The sequence below is a fragment of the Diceros bicornis genome, chromosome 9, assembly GCF_020826845.1.
Source record: "Diceros bicornis minor isolate mBicDic1 chromosome 9, mDicBic1.mat.cur, whole genome shotgun sequence".
Classification (NCBI taxonomy): domain Eukaryota; kingdom Metazoa; phylum Chordata; class Mammalia; order Perissodactyla; family Rhinocerotidae; genus Diceros; species Diceros bicornis.
Window position 1 is genome coordinate 31,554,797 of NC_080748.1, and position 15,023 is coordinate 31,569,819.

A 15,023-nucleotide genomic window follows, 5' to 3' on the forward strand; every position below is an offset into this window, starting at 1 on the left:
GTTGCCAATCTTCCTCTTTTTTCTCCCCAAAGCCCCAGCACCTAGTTGTATATCCTAGTTGTAGAAAATATTAAACTTCTTAAGGACTAACATGTTAAAAACAAACCAGAGTCATGGTTCCAGCCTGTTATTTATTTATTTTTCTTTTCTTGTTTTTTAATAGGAAGAGACTGTGGTTATGTCTGTGAAACACATAGTCTGGTAAACTTATCATTACATAGGCTCCAATTAATTTTTCTTTCTCCCACTTAACATCTTTTAGTATTTTTTTCTGACAAGACGTAGAGGCAAATAAAGGCTTTTGTGGAAAACGAATGTCAGCTGAATCAGTGATGCAGTTAATTTATTTGCATGACTTTTCATGAATTTTATAGTCTTGAAATGAAATTGTTTCCAACAAATGATATTTTTTCCACTGATGAGGTACTGTGTACACAGAATATTTTCCCTTTGCAACTGTCTTCCTGAGTAAATTGTATTCTAATGGAAAAGTCCTCTGGCTTTGATGTAGTTATTTCAAAAAGCTGAAGAATATAGAGAATCTGCATACATGAAAGACTGGGGGCTGAAGTCAGAAAAAGGATTAGAGGTGATATCTGAGAGAACCTTCTTGAGATCATAACAACAGTTCACGGAGGAATTGGGGAAGTCCATATGAAGAGAAGGGTAGGGAGGAAAAGAACGTGTTTATCCAGTGGGACTGAGAGGAGGTTGTACCGAGAGCCCAGTGAAGGCAGCAGCAGCGTGGTCTGTCACACTGGGTGGGAGCAGAGATAGGGGAGGAAGATGACAGTGGTCAGTTGGAATGGTAACAGGCACTTGGCTGGAACAGCAGTAGAAATAGGCAGCGATAACAGGAGAGAAAGCAATATTTGCAGTGACAGCCATGAAAAAACTGGTGTGCTCTAAAACTACGTCTTGGCTTCCTATTTAAAATCTTCCTGAACCTCAATCTTAGGATATTTGAGTCTACTAAAGTATGCTTTACGTGCAGTATCCCTAGGAATCACACCAGGGTATAAAATCATTTGGATGCACAGATAGATACTCAAAGAGAGAAAACTGAGGATCAAAGAGCATATTAGTGCTCTCACAAAAATACTAGTCTAAGTGTATATGGTCAATTGTGAAATACGGTATTATTAAGTGATTTAACAAGAATTATAATATCAAATTTGGTCCATGATTTTTTTAAAAGGTGGGTGTGTGTGTCAAGGTTATTCCTATAAAGACATCATTTTCACTTTCTGAGTAAAGGTGTATAATTTACTATCTCTATCTTGGTTTGAATTCCTCCAGAAGATGACTCTGAGACAAAGTTTTAAAGTGCAGGTAGTTTATTTGTCAGGTGATCCCATGAAACACTGGAAGAGGACTGGGGAAAAGAGACAGGAAGAGGAAAGAAGTCAATAAAGAGATGAGTCTACAAAATTGGTACCAGCTGCACACTACTGTGGAAAACTTGCTTAACCCTGCTGCAGAACTCTGGAAGACAGTGGAAGACATGTGCCAGAGCTACCCCACCTGAGGGTTAAGAGCGCTGAGTATGTACTCACCAACTCCTGTCAGACATCGGTTGAGGGCCACTCCCAGAGTGAGTTTAATATTCTGACATTTCTGACCTCCAGGCAGGCAGAGTAGCTGGCAGCAGAGAAAGCTCTCAGGCAGACACATACATGCTGAGATTCAGACATTGGCCAGCATGCACAAAAATGGCCAGGGCTGAGGGACTACGGGCCCTGAGAGCACCTGTGGCGTTTAAGCCACAGTCTCTAACACATGGGAGTCTGTCCCCAACTTGCGAATGCAAGAAACAGCACCCTTCACTCAAAAGCTGCAGAAAACGGATTGAGAACTGCTGTAAATCACCAGACACTTTCCTCTGCTAAACAGTATAGGTGTCCTCAAGAAACTGTTTACCTATGGTATATAAGTTATAAGGTAAGAAAAAAATCTACCAAATCCTCATAGTCATTAAGTTCTGCATAGTTATATAAAAGAAACCAAAGCTATAAACAACCCTGGGTGGTGTGTTTTTTTTTTTCTCTATGGGCAGAGAAGGCCACCACTTCCTACCATAAAATAGTCTCAAGAAAGGCTCTTTTAGAAGGAAGAGAAAAAACTGAAAACGGTATGTATCCATAGGGTTTTTTCCCCTTCTTTTGGAACAGCAAATGATACAGCATAAGCAGGAAACTGTGGACTGATACACATACATAGAGTTCTTAAAAAAAAAAAAGACTTCACTGAATTTCTTTTCAAACACAGCAGCCTTTCAGAGCACACTGGCTCTCTATTAGTGCTTCACCTCTGGCCAGGCCACAGCTGTCTATTTCTAACAGTTGGTAAGAACATGTAAGAATGAGGTTTTATATCAGAACTTAAAAATGTTTACTAAGTCATTTTGCATTAAAGGTACATAAATTGACCTAACTTTCAAGAGATTTATTTTAAACTTAAATTTAAATTAGATGAAATTGGTTTCTCTATTCTTCTTGATCAATTTCTTTATTTCCCAACTAAGAAACGGATATTCTAAATTGAGGTGTGTATACGAATTATATATAATGTCCCTACTGCTTATATTGAGATATACTGATATATTCCCTGTCCATATTAACTATATTAAATTAAATAACATTTTTTATTCTATTCATCATATAAATTCTTATACCTCCTACTTCTATTTTACTGTTAACTTTTATTTTATTTTATTTTTTGTGGTGAGGAAGATTCACCCTGAGCTAACACCTGTTGGCAATCTTCCTCTTTTTTTTTTGCTTGAGGAAGATTAGCCCTGAGCTAACATCTGTGCCAATCTTCCTCTATTTTGTATGTGGGATGCCTCCACAGCATGGCTGATGAGTGGAGTAGGTCCAACCACAATCCGAACCCGCGAACCCAGCCGCCAAAGCATAGCACACAGAACTTGAACCACTCAGCCACGGGGCTAGCCCCTTAACTTTTATTTTAAAAGCACTCCATTTCTTAGGGTTTGGTCGTAACGCATTGACAAGGTTTTCTTCTTTCTAAATGTATCTGTTTGTTAACTTTAACTGTATGCAATCTGAAAGTAATCCATAACATTCAGTAAACACAGCTTAAGTATTTCCCCTCAACACTGTCAAGCTTGACATCCATGCCTTGGTACTGCTCTAGGAATGATTTTCTATTTTGCCACTTCTTTATCAGCCAAATTCCTCAAACACTTCTGCAGAAAGATTGCTTCATGCCTTCAGAATAATAGGAATGACTTGATGAATTGTATTTTCTCCAGTGGTACCTTTACAAGTCGATATTGTAAGCCACTGTGACAATTGCAAACCACCGTGACATCAGATAGAGTTGAACCATAAATCAGAAAACAGAACATATTTAAAGAGAAAAAAAAATCAAGAAACATTGGAATTTGAGCATTAAATTAAATGGAATTCAGTATTCCCACTAACTAGATCTATGATGATAAGCTGGAATTATTGTTCATTTTTTAGGTATCCTAATGGTATTGTGGTTATGTTTTTTTAAAAAACGAATCCTTATAGAGACGTGTTCTGAAGAATTTAAGGACAGAAGGATAGGCTGTGTGAGATTTTCTTTAAATAATCCTGTGAGGTACAAAGGGCAGTGGCTAGGGTATAGCTGAAACAAGAGTGACCATATGTTGATAATTTGAAGTTGGATAATAGTTACATGGAAGCTCACTATACTATTTCTCTACTTTTGTATATGCTTCAAAATTTTCCTCAATGAAAAGTTAAAAAAAAAAGGGGGGGGAAGGATGGGAAAGCAAATGAATTTTTTCTTTCCTGATAAGCTTTTATTTATCATTAAAAGCTCTATAAATAATTCTTCTCTAGTAATATATAGGTGAGAAATAAGCCACATTTCAATTTTATATTGCTTTTTTCTCCTTACTACATATGACTGTTTAAGCTTGAAATTAAAGAATTAGGGGGCTGGCCCGGTGGCATAGTGGTTAAGTTCACATGCTCCACTTTGGCAGCCCAGGGTTCACCAGTTCGGATCCTGGGCACAGACCTACTCACTGCTCATCAAGCCATGCTGAGGCAGCATCCCACATAGAAAAACTAGAAAGACCTACAACTAGGATATACAACTATGTACTGGGGCTTTGGGGAGAAAAAAGAAAAAGAGGAAGATTGGCAACAGATGTCAGCTCAGGGCCAATCTTCCTAAAAAAAAAAAACTAAATAACAGCACCTTATCCATCACTATAAAAAAAAAGAATTAAATCAAGCTTGAATTAAAGTGGGTGAGGTAGAAGCAGAGAGGACAAACCTTTCTAGATGTAAGAATTTTCTCAAGAGCAGTACAAAGTCATGTTTAAAACACCATATTTATTGCTCTAAGAATTTTCTTCAGTCAGGATTAGCACAGAATAAGAAAATGTGCTTTTGTGATTGTGGTAAACACCCCAAATTGTTTTAAAGGAGTAATCTGACAAACAATGGCTGGTGAAAAAATAGGGTGCTTAAGAGTAGATATTTAAAAAATCAGTATAAAGATAAAACCTCAAGAGTAGTCTCCTAAGAGCACACAAATGTCTTCTGATACAACAAAAGAAAAGAAAAAAGGCAGAAGGAGGAGGGGGAGGGGAAGAGCAGGAGAAGAACAAAAACAGCTGCTGGGGAGGTGAACAGCTGGTCACTCCTGTTGGCTCCTTCAAAAAAACATTTATTTTATAATTTTAATATCATCAGTAGTTACACCAAATAGCCTGTCCACTAACAATAACAGCTTCTCTTATATCAGACCTGGGTTTCTCATTTTTGGAACTACTGACCTTTTGGGCTGGATAATTCTTTGTCGCGAGGAGCTGTCCTGTGCAAAGCAGGATGTTTAGTGGCATCCCCAATCATTAGATGCCAGTAACATGCACCCAGTTGTGACAATAAAAAATGTCTCCAGACTCTGCTAAAGTTGCCCCCAGGTGGGAACCACTGCAGTTGACAACATATAAATATAAATATACACCTAGAAAGTGGCAAGTTAAAAATACATTCATAATCTTCAGGCAATCATCAGACAATTTTTGTTTCTGCAGGGCAAATCCAATAGGGAATTTACGAAATTATGAAGGAACTGAGGCTTATAATAAATGAAGCTATATATCACTGTGATAAATACATATACATATATATATATACACACACACACCACACTAGGATAAAATCACAGTGATATATAGCCTTATAGAGCCTTAGGAGATCAAATTCAGCAGGGCAATAATGATGGGGGATAGGTAGAAATATATGTGAATAAAGTGAAATTACATCTTTTTACAAAAGTAATTTGCTCTCAATCACTAACAGTACGTTAAAATACCTACCATAAATCCCTAAAGCTGGGTGGGAACATATAGAGTTCATTATATTAGTCTACTTCAGTGTATGTTTGAAATCTTCCAAAATAAAAATTAAATTTTTTCCACTCTATTTCTCTCTTTCTTTTTTTAATGCTGCCTATTACTCATGAAATTGACTTTGCATCCATACTCTGAAAACCAGTGGTATGATGACTAAGGGCACAGGCTTACAAACTGCATGATGTTGGTCAAGTTATATCCTATATAAACCCCATTTCTCTCATCAATAAAATAAAATAATGGTGCCTACCTCATAAGCTTGTTGTGTGAAATAAATGAATTAATTCATGTAAAGTGCTCACCATAGTGAACAAAAATAAGTGCTCAATAGGTTACCTATTTCTGCTAACTATCACTGCTTAACGATAAGAAAGATGTAAACACTGCAAATTTATATGCCTTAATAAAAAGTTCCTCCAATTCCTCCAAACTAAATAGTTACAAGAATGAAAAGTGATACAAGGCACTCTGTATCACAGCCAATGTAATCAAGAATATAGTTCAGGTACAGGCTTCAAATTCACTTTAGTAGCCCTTCCTATTCTGCTGTGATGTAGCTTTTTGTCAGATAACCTTTTTGTCAGCACTGGGTACTTGACAGTGGGACTAGTGAGGCTATGGGAGAAGGGGCTGCTACTTTTTTACATGAAAGGCTTCCATGCTCTATGTGTGTTTTTTAAAATACAGAATATGTATTGCTTTTTAAAGTAATAAACCGTTTTACAGTCTTAGCTTCTTTTTTCCGTAGGGAATTACTGTATTAGTACTATTCCCTTATATCAACAAAATACAGTTTCAAGCAATAAAGGTATAAAGCCAACCAAGTAACATGTCTCCTATTTCTACAATGACAGGGTATGTGGCAGAGAAAGAAAAATCAGCTGCATGGCATTTTCTCCATTTTAAATTTTGATATAAGAATAATATACTTATGCTCAAAAAACTAGAGGAGACCATGCCTGTGTACAACAAAAACTCTGAATGAGGTTTTAAAAAAACAATAGCAATAAAGTTATTTGAAAAAGCCAAAGAAAATGAGTTATTAAAAATTAAAATATTTTTAAATTAAAATTGTTTCAGTGACTTAGTTTTAATACCTCAAGTAAGTAATTTATTTGATTTGATTTTACTATGCTGTGTTTGGTTTGTAAAGAAGCCAGGCTCTTCCTAAGATCTTAAGTGCACATGAATCAAAACAAAGAACAAACTTCACAACCTGGAGCTACAGAAAATCAAAAGGAAAAAACAGAAACATGTTTGTACAGCCTGTCATTCCCTCCAGGTACAATAAAAACTCCCTAAGCTCCTCTCAACTGCTTTACAAAACAGGAAATGAATAGGTTTGATGATAAAAGCTGAGTATCACAGAATTTTAGGAATAGGCAAACACAACATGTAATAAAGGTAAACACTTGATGATGCTTTCTGATATTCTCCATAAAAATCACAAACAAGGATATACAGAAAACAGAGGTCCAAAATAAAGTTATTTATTTAATAGAAATCATAACCCAAACTTGAGTAAATTTTAGGCAATGAAATTTAAGTGGAATTCATGGGTACTACAACTGGAAGTTTAGATTACTTTAATAAAGTCATAGCAATGACTAAAACTGATAAAAAAAAATGTGCCATATTCCTTGCATAAATTATAGATCAATTCTTCTGAGGAACAGTACTATAAATATTACCTAATTTATATTCAAGACATTGTCAGTGTGATTATTATAATACAGATATAGAAAAGACTACATTACCAAAACAAAAATGCATGGGTGGCAAGACTGAAACAGAATTCAAACATCTTTCACCCTATACTCTTCACTGATCCTTCAGTATTTCTCACTAGAAAACATGGGGCTGAATTTTTAAGTTTTTCATTAATAATTACATTTGATCACATAATTTATGTTAAAATTCCAGGAAATTTTTAACCATTCATATACTAAAGAAACAAGAGAAACAAAAAAAAAGGCTTGTCATGATATACCCTACACTGAAAAATCTCTACTCAATCTAAGCACTGTAATTGCTAGAAATTTGGAGGACACTGCCTAAATCATCTCTAAAGAACTTTGTTGGTTTTCTCCAGTTAAATTGCAAAGATTTTGTTGTAGGCAATTGCAGACTCATCACAATGAGTCACAACAATACACACTAACTCCTGGACAATGGTTATCTCTGGAAAGAGAGGTGGGGGTGGGACCAGGAAAAAGAAAAATGGAATGTCCACTGTAGCTAAAATGCTTTATTTCCTTTAAAAAAATATGACAAATATCAACACTGATCAATATAGCTGCTTGGCACAGATTACACTATTCTCTACACTCTTCTATAGGCTTGAAATATTTCATTATAAAAAAACTGAAGAGTAAATCATTAGTTTTAATGAATTTAACCTGTGGTTCCAAACCTTAATATTACCCTTACACTCCAGTTTTTTCTTCTTCTCCTTCTCACCCTCATCCCAGATTATTAAAGCACCAACCACGTATTTATACTCTTTTCATATTCAGGTATGTATGCATAAACATGCCTTGTACTCTCTTTCCAGCCACTGAATGAAGGAATAAAGGAACATTTTCTGCTATTAGGTTTAGTTTTTCAGAGAGTAGACATGGCTCAGGCAGTTGGCAGTAAACTTCAAAGCTGAACCTCTGCAGTCAGCCACAAACCTTGGTGGCAGTTCAGGAAATATACAAAACAGTCAAGTCATACATTTTTGTTTCAGTTTGCTCTTCCTCACAAGTATAAGATTGCCAGAAACTAGTATGATTCCAAATATTTAGTAGCATGGCTGTTACAGTCAGCAAAAAACAGAGCTCCTTACTCCTTCCACAGGGGCCTTTGCACATAATTCACTGGGAGCGTTGGAAAGCCGGGTGTGGTTGCTCAAGTGCATGGGATTTAGAGATGGCTGCACGTGTAGTGCAGGGAGGCAAGAGACAACCTGGAGTTGCCAAGAATTCATCAGAGCTCAGTAAGCAGACATTTACCCAGGAAGACCTAGCAGCATTTCTGTTACCTATTTTAAAAAGATTGTTTTAAAAATGTATTTCTAAATATGAGGAAATACAGAGGGGCTAGTCCCACATTCTCTTAGAGCTTTTGTTCTCTCATCTGCACAATGGAGATTTAATTTAAAAGTCTCTCCCTCTTGGGATTGTGGGGAGAATTAAAGAAAATAGTATATGTGAAGGCAGGTTATACACCAACATATAAGTGTAATAAGTAAATACTTAAAGGAAATAGTTTAACAGAGGTTCAAATCCAGTAAAAATATAGGTACTATATTCAATACCAGCTACAAACACTGAAACAAGTGTACAATCCATTGCAACGAATGATGCTGCCCTAACAAGCACTAGAGGGAAGAGGTGTCTCTATTAGGGTACAGCCAATACAAAGGGTTCGATACACCACAGGACATCTCAAACTGGAACCTGCAATTTTTTCTCATTACAACACACTAAATCAGCATTCCTTAGAGTATGATCTATGACCCTGTCAGAGTATGACCCTTGGGGGTCCTCAAGATCATCTGGGTGTCGCCAAGGTCAAAACTATTTTCATTAAAATATTCAACTGCCTTTTTCAACTGTGTTATTTGCACTGATGGTGCAAAAACAATAGTAGGTAAAATTTCTGGGGCCACTACAAGTCAAGGCAGTGGTACCCAACTGTACCAAACTGCATTCTTTACCACCTCACACTCACAGTTTAAAAAAAAAAAAGCCAGTTTCACTAAGAATGTCCTTGATGGGGGCTGGCCTAGAGGCGTAGTGGTTAAGTTCACACACTCCACTTCAGCAGCCTGGGGTTTGCAGGTTCAGATCCTGGGCGCAGACCTACACACCGCTCATCGATCCATGCTGTGGTGGTGTCCCACATACAAAATAGAGGAAGATCAGGAACAGATGTTAGTTCAGGGCCAATCTTCCTCACCAAAAAAAAAAAAAAAAGAATGTCCTTGATGAGGAGTAAGAATTATATTTTATTCAATTTTGGTCCTTGACACAAATCCTTTAATGTTCTGTGACATCAAATAGGAAGTACACATAAAGCACTTCTGCTAGATACCAACATAGAATGCCTGTCTCAAAGAAAAGCATTTGTGTGATTGAGCTGGGAGCTGAACTAGCTACTTCTTTCATGGAAGATCATTTTTTCCTGAAAGAATGATTGAGACAAACTATAATTATTATGACCAGATATCTTTAAAATTTTTTCTCAAAAATGAACACAATAAGCCCACCCTTTCAAAGAAACAACTAACAGTATTTGTTGCCATTAATAAAGTTCAACCTTTGAAATGAAAATTTGAAGTTCTGAAAAACTTGTACCCACCACAAGCTTGATAGCTCTCCAATACTGAAAGACTTTCTGATTAAATCAATGATGTTAATGAATGCTAAATTTTGATATTTGTATAAGGAAATGTGTCAAGATGTGGAAGAACTGCATAACTCAGTGAACCAATATTCTCCAAATGATGGACGCACAATATGAGGTGAAAGATCCATTCAAAGTACAAGATAAAACCAGTGGATTTCAATGTAACAGGGTATAAAAAGCGCACTGATAAAGTTTCAGATTCTATATTGCAACAAACCTTTAAGAAACTACCACTTGTAGAGTTTTGGTCTAATATCAAAAGATTATCCACAATTATATGAAAATGCTATTAATTACTCCTGCTTTTTCTAACTACGTATTTGTAAGAGGTGAGATTTTCTTTAGATACTTCATCCAAAATAACGTATCACTATAGACCGAATGCAGAAATGAATATGTGAATTCAGCTTGTCTTTTAAGCAGACGTTAATGAGATTTGCAAAATGCCACTCTTCCTAGTAATTTTTTTTGGAAAATAGGGCTTGTTTTTTTCTTAAATAAGTATGCTATTTCTGTTTGTTTTTTTTTGTGGGGAAGATCAGCCCTGAGCTAACATCCATGCCAATCCTCCTCTCTTTCTGCTGGGGAAGACTGGCCCTGGGCTAACATCCGTGCCCATCTTCCTCCACTTTATATGGGACGCCGCCACAGCATGGCCTGACAAGCGGTGCATCAGTGTGCGCCTGGGATCCAAACACCGGCCGCCAGCAGCAGATTGCGTGCACTTAACCGCTATGCCACGGGGCCGGCCCCAGTTTCTTTTAACATGTAATGTATAAAGGGGCCCTGAGACCAAAAAGTTTGAGAACCACAACACTAAAGTGATACAAAATAATTACAATTATGATAGATAAATCTAAATAAAATCTCAGAGAATCTCGGTGCATGGCAACTAGTAATAAGCATATGGTGATAATTTAGGCAACAGGGTGTAACTCATGTTTAAAAGCAGTGATAAAAAAAAATTCAACGAAGAAAAAAACAGCTGTAGTTTGAACGCTAATAAACACACATACATATATATAAAGCTTAATTCAAACCTCTGAAAATTATATAACAGATATCCCATTCTCAACAAAGGGGGGAAATGCACCAAGTTAATGCTTTCCATAAACATTTAAAAATGAAAACACTACATTTATTTATGCTTCATTTACCACATTTGCAGGAAGTCCACGCAACAGATTATAAATTCTACAATATAAGTTCAGTTTCCAAAATGACTAGTAATTCGGCAGCTTCAAAGAGCATTCCCATAGATACACATTTTTCTTCAAATACAAACTAATACATTCTAAGACATATGTCTGTTGGTATATGTTACCAAATTCAAGCTGGAAAGTAAATAAGGCAGGTCACCACCAAATAAATTCTCACATACTTCCCACTATCTCAGGTGCTATATTATCTGGGGAATATGTCTTATAATGCATATGGTGGTTAACCAAGTGTCACAGCACACAGTACTGAACTACTCTGATTAGCAAAGAGAAAGTACAAGAAGCACCTGTGCCAAAATAAAAATATAACGAGGAAGAAATAAAGTGGGGAACAAAGGAATTTATATTCAATTTTGAACCTCAAGAGTCTTAAGAAAAAGATCATTAACTCTGAAGGAAGAAAACCCATCCTTTTGTCACTGACAAGCCACCTCACTTAAACACCACTCTAAAAAGTTATCTTTAGGGGCCGGCCAGCCTGCCCAGCGGTGTAGCCGTTAAGTTCGTGCAGTCTGCTTCAGCGGCCTGGCATTCATCAGTTCGGATCCTGGGCATGGACCTACTCACCACTCATCAAGACGTGCTAAGGCGGCGTCCCACATAGAAGAGCTACAACTCTACAGCTATGACACACAACTATGTACTGGGGCTTTGTGGAGAAAAAAGAAAAAGAGGAAGCTTGGCAATAGATGTTACCACAGGGCCAAGTATCTTTAGAGTCCTTACTGCCATATGAGGCCAGAGAAGGAAGAATCAACAAAGGCTAGAGCAGTAAAGGTAAGGGTGGTTATGACTGAAAAAGGCAAACAAATCCCTGGCAGAGGAAAACCAGAGGCAGGTGCCAGGAAGCTATTGTAAAAGATAAGGGATTCCAGCAGACTAGACTAGAGGAAGGTGGAGAGGATGGGTGAAGTTTTCAGAGGACCACTTTGGACTAAGCAGTACCAAGTAATGGGGGCCGGCCCAGTGGTGTAGCAGTTAAGTTTGTGCGCTCTGCTTCAGCGGCCTGGGGTTCGCAGGTTCAGATCCCGGGCGCGGACTGACACATCACTTGTCAAGCCATGCTGTGGCGGCATCTCATATAAAGTAGAGGAAGATAAGCACAGATATTAGCCCAGGGCCAATCTTCCTCAGCAAAAAGAGGAGGATTGGCAATGGCTAATCTTCCTCACAAAAAAGAGGGAAAAAAAGAAATGTATATGTGTGATTTCTACTACAGAAATGACCAAATGAGGCAACTGATGAATGAGAGTGAGAGGAGGCTAAGAATTCTTAGAGCCAAGAAAACAGAAGAATGATGTATCAGTGACGGAAATAGGGAGATATGGAGAATAAAGGAATGGAGAAATCAATTTGATTTTGTATCTTCTGAGTTTCTGGTGATAAGAAATCTAAGTGGATTGTCTGTTAAGACAACTAAAGATGAGACATGACATCAGTTGAGACTAGACCTTTCTCATTGTTACCATTCTGGTCCAAGTCTCTGCCATCTCTCCCCTGGATTACTACAATAGCGTCCAGCTTCCACACTTGCCCTGATGGTCTCTTCTCAAGCTGCCAGCCAGAGCAAGCCTTTAAAACAGCATCAGATCAAATCACTATTCTGCTCAAAACCTTCCAGTGGCTTCCCATTTCACTCAGTAAAATCCAAAATTCTTACAACAGTTTACAAATTGCTTCATGCTCTGCTGCCACCAACCTCCTTCCTCTCTGGCCTAACAGCCTACTACTCGTCCCCTCTGCCCATCTATTCCACCCACACTGACCTCCTTACTATGCCTGGAACATGCCTGGCTTGCTGTTCCCTCTGCCTTGAAAACTCCTAGTTGGCTAACTAACTCCACAAAGCTAACTCTTCTAAACGAGTTCAAGACTCTGTTTAAATCCCATCTTCTCAACCGGTCCCACGATGACCACACCAGTTAAAACTGCAAGCCCCACCATCAATCTAGTACTCTTGACCCCACTTCCTGCTTTTTTCCCAGAGAACTTACCACCTTCTAAACTGTGATACAATTTACTTGTTATGTTTATTGTTTGTTGCTGTTTCCTCTTACTAAAATGTAAGCACCATTAAGGCTGAGATTTTGCTCACTAAAGTATCCCAAGCCTAAATAAAAGAGGGACTACAAAAAGTAGACACAAGTATCAATTTGTTGAATTAATGAACTGCTACAGAGTGGTCAAAGACAATGAAAATTTACAGCAAAAAGGTCATCATGTTTCTATCACTCTAACCTCTATCCAGCTCTAACCCTGCCCATTTCTTCCAATATTTTCTAACTCAGTAATGGTTTTACCATTCATCCAGATGCTCAAGCCAAAAAAGATTGGAAATCATTCTCGATTTCTCACTCATCCAATTCCCCCACGGTCAATTTATTAGCAAAAGCTGTCAAAACCACCGCTATCTCTAGAACAGGATCCCTCTTTTCCACTCCCATTGCACTAGTTCAAAACTTTTTCATTTCTAAACTAGACTATGAAGTCCACAACTGAGCTTTTTTGCTTTGATCTAACCAGGACTATTTAAAGGATTTTAGATAGATATGACAGAGTACGACAGACAGGAGAAAGCAAAGTGAAGAAGAATAGGATACTTGAAGGCAAGAAAAATGAAGTTTATTTTCACTTTCTTTCCTCCTATTCAATGCACCCTACTCATATACTTCAAGGTCCAGCTCAAATATTATCTCCACTTTTGAAGCCTTTCCCAGTTCCTTAAGGCAAAGTACATACTTTTTTTTTTCTTCTTTGTACATAGCTCCATTAGAGCACTTTCTGTAACAATTATTTTTTCACATACCAGTTGCCCAATTGGACAGGAGTCTAATCTTATTCTAGCACAGGGCCTAGCACCAAAAATATCTGTTGAACAGATGAATGAACAACTTTTAGTCTAGAATTGGCAATTAGAAAGAAGAAAACCTAAGCTTCAACAAAGGTAGGGATGCGAAGGACAAAAGAAATAGAAATTATCTAATTAACAAAGAGTCGATAAAAATATAAACTAAAGACCCAAAGGGGCAAAAAATAAAGGCTAAACATATGAGGCATTTCTGCTTAGTTAAGGGTACTAGCTAATACAGATCCCCATGAAAATAATTACCAGAGAAATAGATTATTTAGAATTTCATAGAGAAATGTGGAGGTGGAAGAAGGGCTAATCCAAAATAGCTCTTAAAAATAAAACATGTTCTCTCAGACAGGAACATTCAACTAGAAACAAATTAATTGTGTTCATAAAACACTCATGAAATGCAGACTGTTTTAATTAAGGAGAAAGCATTGTAAGACATATCAGTTCCCTCTAATCCCATCTTCTCCAAAGATACTCAAATATGTAGAATTCAATCATTAAAAAAACTAGCTCAAAAGGAGTCTCTCAAAAACCAGCAAAAGTATGTTAACAGAAGGAATAAAGTTATTAAAATTAAACTCTTAATACATTGAACTCAAGTGAAGTTTTAATTTTTCTTACAAAAGTCTACATTTTACAGACCAGTACACTATTAAAAAGAAATGAAGAGCCTAGAAAAGCAATTTTTTATAACCAGGTACAGTTCTATGCTTGAGGGAAAATGTAAAAATATTCAAGATAATGCTTGCCTCGTGTATATTTCAATGTAAAATGGCTCAGTTACTTATACTTTAGCAGGTTCACGATCAACCAAGGTAACACCAGAGCGGTCACTCTGAAGCTTTTTTGGGTCACAGACCCCACTGAGATTCCAATGAAAGCTATGGTCCTGTCCTACAGAAAAACATGCTAATATACATATATATCCAGCATTTTAAATAAGTCACGGCAGTCACACAGCCCTTGCTATTTATGACTTCCCAGACGTCCAAAAAACCCAGTTGTAGAACTGATGCTAATGAGTAGAAATAGCAAATGATGTAAGGCTCCTCAGAAAAGAAAATAAACGGTCAATAACAACTGGAAAGCTTTTTTCTCAGTGATTGAGGCAATCAAAAAACACTGATATAAAAATTCCCATTGGCTGAATTTTATCAAGTGC

General features: G+C 37.2%; 1 protein-coding gene across 1 annotated transcript in view; it reads right to left on the reverse strand.

The window, feature by feature from the left end:
• Window positions 1-15,023, reverse strand: part of GTF2F2 (general transcription factor IIF subunit 2) — a 138,128-nt gene that overhangs the window by 95,256 nt on the left and 27,849 nt on the right. The window lies entirely within an intron of this gene.